The following is a 5,860-nucleotide window of genomic DNA, read 5'->3' as shown; positions in this document are numbered from 1 at the left end:
ACATAGTCTAAACGTTACCCTTGCAACCAACCAAAATTTATAGAAGCTCCTCTGAACCAAAAAAATTGAGGAAGAAGATAAGTTAGAAAACACCCTCAGCTAATCCATGGTTGAAAGATTTTATTTGTCTTATCACCTGGTTTTTTATTTGCAGGAGATGTGGTTGGAGAAGTGAGGACGAGGTCTTTTGAATGGTGTTGGAGGAAGGAGGGGAGAAGAGCACGGAAGCAAGCGGGCAGTGCTTTTTAGCTAAAGGTCAGCGCTCGCCGCTCACTTCATTGACAAAGGATAAAGATGTCTGCATTGGGGGCAGACGTGTTAGCAACCTTGGTGGCACCGGTTTAAACATTAGTATTCTAATAACCATTATAGATTCATAATTTGCTCTAATTTTTTTGTTTTGCTCATCTGCATACATATCAATTTAAACTTGATATAGAAAATGAGGCTCGAAAGGAAATCGGTTTCTAACTAACAAGACGAGTTGAAGACATTGATTCAGATATGACAACATAACAAACCTAAGAAGTCAAACTTTGTTAAAGTTGTGCCCCAATATAAATAATCATTTTTTTAATATTGTCCTCCTTTTGATTTTGCTATGATACAATTAAGTTTTTAAAAAATAACATTATTCCTTCTAGATTACATATGCACCACGGACCATATTAATATTATTTTATACATGAAAGCATTACCAGAAAAGAAAGTTACGGTCAACGTTGAACAACACACACGAGACATTGTTCCTTACCAGTGCAAATAGAAAATATTGAGCAAGAAGGACCACCAACAACTCAGAATAGATATAAACCTTTGTTACTTGAGGACTGTTCATCCACAGCTCTAGAAAAATTATCGTCTGCAACTCCTACATCTGTATGATACCTCTTATTCAAAATAATACTATATTCTATTGCACATACAACACCTTTCTAAATGAAGCTAAAATAATATATACATTATTTTTTTGTAGGTTGTGAAGAACCTTACGTATCCACCAGTTACCAGTCCAGAGAGGATGATATTGATGAATAAATCACGAAAGTACAATTTTAATTTTTTTACTAACATGCTATATTTCTCTCTTTTGCCTAAGCTTCTTATGTTCATATCATAACAATTTCACTTTCGTACAATCTTACGATACTTTTAGTTGCAAGCAAAACGAATTAATGAACATCTTCACTTCTTTACAACTACCTTATATATGTGCAGTTTGCAATAGTGCCTAATGAGAAAGGGTTCCAACAAATACATTTGAATCACCACCCAAAGGTTACATTCTCAAGCATAATCTCACAATCTATTATACATTTACACATGTACCCTCCTTTTTTGTGCCTAATTTTTTAAAGATACAGTTTCATTTTCCTGTTCAATTGAACTAAATTAACATGATTCTTCTTTCTCATGTGTCTACATGTTGTAGAGCATTCTATGTTATATACTTATATTTAAGTTCATCTTTAGCTTAATGCCACACAATTTTATTCTTAACATGGATACATTTTTCAGACATTTCACCACATTACACACCTCTACAAACATTTCTATCTTTCTGAAACAACATTGACCCTCTTTTTTGTAGTTATATTTTTTAGAGATATAGTTCCATAATCCTGTTCAATTGAACTGGGTTCATGCAGCTATGGGCATAATTTAGTTCAATGCAGTAATAAAATATGTGAAAAATTAAGCAGTAAGCTATTATAGTTGTTTTCCTATAGCTACATGACCTCTACATACTTCTTGAGAACCGATAACAATTATGAACATCATTTCATAGCTTTTAACCATTTTCCTTTTTCCCTAGCACATTACTAAAGAACTCCATAATGGAACTACTTGAACTACATAATAAAATTATTTACCTGTAGTTTTCGTCCAAGTTGTGGATACCACACCCTGGAAGAGTTGGGGGCAAATTCTTCATCACGTATGGAATGCCTGTAATGCTGAGCTGGGTGCTTGGTGGCAACAGGTGCATGTCAAAACTATTAATTACTGTCATGTGTTCCTGTTTCAAGAACATATGCAACAGTAATAGGTTTCCATTAGTTTAAATGTCCCATGCAAAGAAGTAAACACCACCTAGACTTTCTTCTTAGTTTGCCATCATATGCGTACTCATCATGCACATGAAACTTTTAGTTCTGTACAGCTCAAAAGGTAGAAGGAACACCTTTAAGTTGCCCATTTTCTAATAAGGTATGTTGTCATAGTATCTATGAAATGGATTTAGGACCAGTATTTGATATTTGCTAACATCTAACATCACTCTAAAGGCACATGATGAGCTTTATCAATGGTTTGACGATGATGACGTGCTGGAAGAAGTAATGGGTGGAGAGTACATTCTTTGTTTCTTATTTATGTACAAATTAAAATCCTTTATCAATGGTTTCACGATGATGACACACTGGAAGAAGCAATGGGTAGAGTATATTATTTGTTTCTTCTTTGTGTACAAATTAAAATCTCACAAACAGATTTAACACCATGCGTATGGCGTGCGGCAATACACTGGTATATATATATATTCTATTCTATATAATAGAGCCGGACGCAAAGGTTGCAAACCCGTGCGCCACGTCAACCTTTTTTTCTTAGCCACACGTTCGTCATCCAACGTTCATCTTCCAATGTCCACAAGCCGGCCTCCATAACATGGGAGCCTTCTAGAAGAAGCTCCTGCCTCGTCGCGCTCGCTGCCTTCCTTTTCTTTGCCCGTGGCTAGGTGTCAAGTGAGGCCCGCACGACAGAAAAGACAAGGTGCGCGTGCTGGAACGGATGGGCCGCCAGCACCCATCGTGGACGTCTGACCACACCCCATGTGTGTTAGCACCATAGAAGGAGATTTGAGGGCGCCGCGTGCGATGCCCGCTGCGCCGCCGCCAACATCTCGCTGCAGGGGAAGTATCTCGTCGACATGCTCCACCTGCCCTCCCATGGGTCCGCCCCTGGCCGGCCTCTAACTCAGCTACAACACCCTCTAGCGGCATCCAGCAGGAGCTGGTTGCAGATCCCGCAGATGGGGCCAAGACCGTGCGCAAGCCGGTCTTCACCACCGTCGACCAGCTGCACCCCTAGATGCATGGCCACACTCTTACCATCCGCGTCATCTCTGCCTGCACCATCCTCGACAAATCCTCCATGCACATTGGTCGTACCCGCATCGCCCAGTGCCTCGTCGGATACAACACCGACACCGTCCTTGTCACGCCCGCAACAATCAGGGTATGCAATGGTTCAAGGCTCCGATCTTAATTGTTGATCTCTAAATCATCGTATTCAGTTAATTTTCTATTTAATATTTAGCAAATTTGTCATAGATACACTCACGGTGTGCTGGTGTGTGAGTGGAGGAAGAGCTTGATGGAGGATGAGGGAGAGGAATCAGTAGAGCAAATGAGCAAGACGAGACAGATGTGTAGCTGTTGGTGTTTCTCCACTATCGCGACCTCAATGCGCAAGCATGGCCTATATAGAGTGACGAGAACACCATGGAATTGAGTTGTGTTGTTGTGGTGCGGAGTAGGAGTGTCCAAGCAAGGAGAGAATCACAGGCGATTTCTCTCATTGTTGTTCTGGCATCGTTTCTGATTCTACGTTTAAACAAAGTGTTTGTCTCATTAGGGCGTGTTTCCTCACTTTTTCTCGCACAAGAATCTAGTAAAAAGGTTCTCCAAATAGGCTCTTTGACTGCTACAGTTCGTCGATTCGATTCTCCCATCTATATCCTTTGTGGTTGCCCATCCGGCTATCCCATTATTTACCTTTGATTGATGTTGTTTTAGTTTTGTTGCATTTCCTGTCGATTTCTAAGTGTGCAGTCACCGTGCAACCTATATTAGAGATCAATTAAGGGCTAAATATGTTGACTCTAAGATTTTGTTAACTCATAACCTATAGAACTATGGTAGTGGTCGGCAGGTTAACAGGTCCACTTCAAATCATGGCCATCAGCAGCAGTCGAATGGCTGTAAATGGTAAGGAAATTATCCGTTCGTATTCGAATTTGATCCGTCTAAGAGGGCTGAAATCCGATCTGTATTCGAGTCCGGTTATTCAGTACCCGATCTGTATCCGTATACTGTAAGTTGAATATTTAAGATGTCGATATTAATTCTAATCTTATCCGGCACAACTCGATAATATCTATATTGGATTTGAATTCGAAGAGAAAATATAAAAATAAATATGATACAATCAATATCCATTCGTATTCAATTTGGTTACACCCCGAACTGTTGCTAGTAATAAGTATCCATGTTTTACACACACTGAACATCATCTATTTGACCCCTACTTTGCATGTAGACTACATCTGCACCATAATTTAATTTCTGTCATATTTTTATTTGATCTATCTACTTAACATGTCCCGTTATGTTGTATGTACTGCTACTCTTACTTATTTGTTCGTTAGGGATATAGGGATTGGTTGTTGTTTGCTCTGGTTCTGTGCCAAATCGTTTAGTGCCAACCCTTCGTTCTTTTTTATTTATCGTAGTTTAGTTTAAAAATAAATTAGCGGACGACAAATATTTTTTGAAGCTTAAATTACTGTAGGGAGGGCCTACAATATTTTTATTGCATAAAGAGAAAAAGGAAAAGAAGTTATAGGAGGGTAGATGCAGGAAAGGAAACGAAAATTACAGAACATAACATTGAATCCAGGTCTTAATTTTATCCCCTATCACTGGTTTAACTCGGTGACAAATAATTCATTTCTATTTTGAACATGTCTCGACAATCTTCTACCATGGGTGGAATCTCATTGAACACCCAGTTGTTTCTGCTTTTCCAGATGCACCAGGTTAATAGAATGATAGTTTCAAGTTTCCATGGGACCTTCCAATGTCTTCTGATCCTCAGAATGGTGTTGGTTAAATCAGTTGTTCGAGGCGGGGAAATTCCTATAAAGGACCAGCATCTCCTAGCAAAACTGCATCTAAAAAAAGATGGATGGCTGTCTCTTCAACTTGTAAAATACAGTTGTCATAGGTGTATGAGTCCAATAGCATGGCTCGCTGTCTTAGAAGTGCCCGGGTATTTAGTCTGTCCTTAAGTAAAAGCCAGAAGAAGACCTTGTGTTTCGGTTGGCATTTTGATTTCCACAGCCAAGTGAAGATGGGATGGGTCCACTGGTTGCCCATCAAATGAGAATAAATATTTTGTGATGAAAAGAGGCTAGAAGAAGCATTGCAGAGCCATTTGTCTCTCTGATTGTTATGCGGAAGATTAAACAAAAGACCATTCAAAGCTTGAAACTGAACAAAGGCCTCTGCCGACAGTGGGGTGTGAAACATCTCATGCGAAGCTGCCATTCTTGCTTGTTGGATGGTGATATCCTTGCATGATGCGAAAGACCAAAGTTCTAGAAACTGTGCCGATTTGCGAATACCATCCCAGTTGTCATGCCACAAAAGAGTTGTTTTTCCTTCTCCGACCTCCACCCAAGCAAATCCTTTGAAAGATTCAAGAGTTTTAAGGACGTCTCTCCACCAGAAAGAACCAACTAGTTTATCTGAGGGTAGCGAATGGCTATAGTGATTGGCCCAGATGATATTGATCCACAGGATGTCAGCTCTATTATAGAATTTATGAAGATTTTTCATGAGAAGGGATTTGTTTTGTAAAGCCAAATTTATGACACCCAATCCCCCTGAAATTTTGGTTTGCAGACCAATTTCCAGGCAACTTGAGGGGGTTTCTTGGCATTTAAATCTACACCTCTCCAAAGGCAGTGCCATCTGAGTTGGTCAATATGTTTGATCACCGTTTTTGGGAGCTTGAGAGTGCACATGTAGTATGTTGGCAGTGAGGAGAAGACTGCATTAACCATTTGTAGCCT

At 39.5% G+C, this 5,860-nt stretch overlaps 1 long non-coding RNA gene across 2 annotated transcripts; it reads left to right on the top strand.

Annotated features, from left to right (window-relative positions):
- Positions 1-2,713: 2,713 nt before the first annotated feature.
- Positions 2,714-3,783, top strand: LOC103647102 (uncharacterized). 2 transcript variants are annotated; one of them, XR_562653.4, is made up of 2 exons: positions 2,714-3,240; positions 3,336-3,783. It is a non-coding gene; the product is annotated as an uncharacterized lncRNA (long non-coding RNA). The 2 variants fall into 2 exon arrangements; XR_562652.3 differs by having other exon boundaries at positions 2,755-3,240; positions 3,322-3,783.
- Positions 3,784-5,860: the final 2,077 nt, after the last annotated feature.

Source organism: Zea mays, chromosome 2, assembly GCF_902167145.1.
Source record: "Zea mays cultivar B73 chromosome 2, Zm-B73-REFERENCE-NAM-5.0, whole genome shotgun sequence".
Classification (NCBI taxonomy): Eukaryota; Viridiplantae; Streptophyta; class Magnoliopsida; order Poales; family Poaceae; genus Zea; species Zea mays.
The sequence above is the reverse complement of the archived record's forward strand: the minus strand, read 5'-3'. Positions and strand labels throughout refer to the sequence as shown.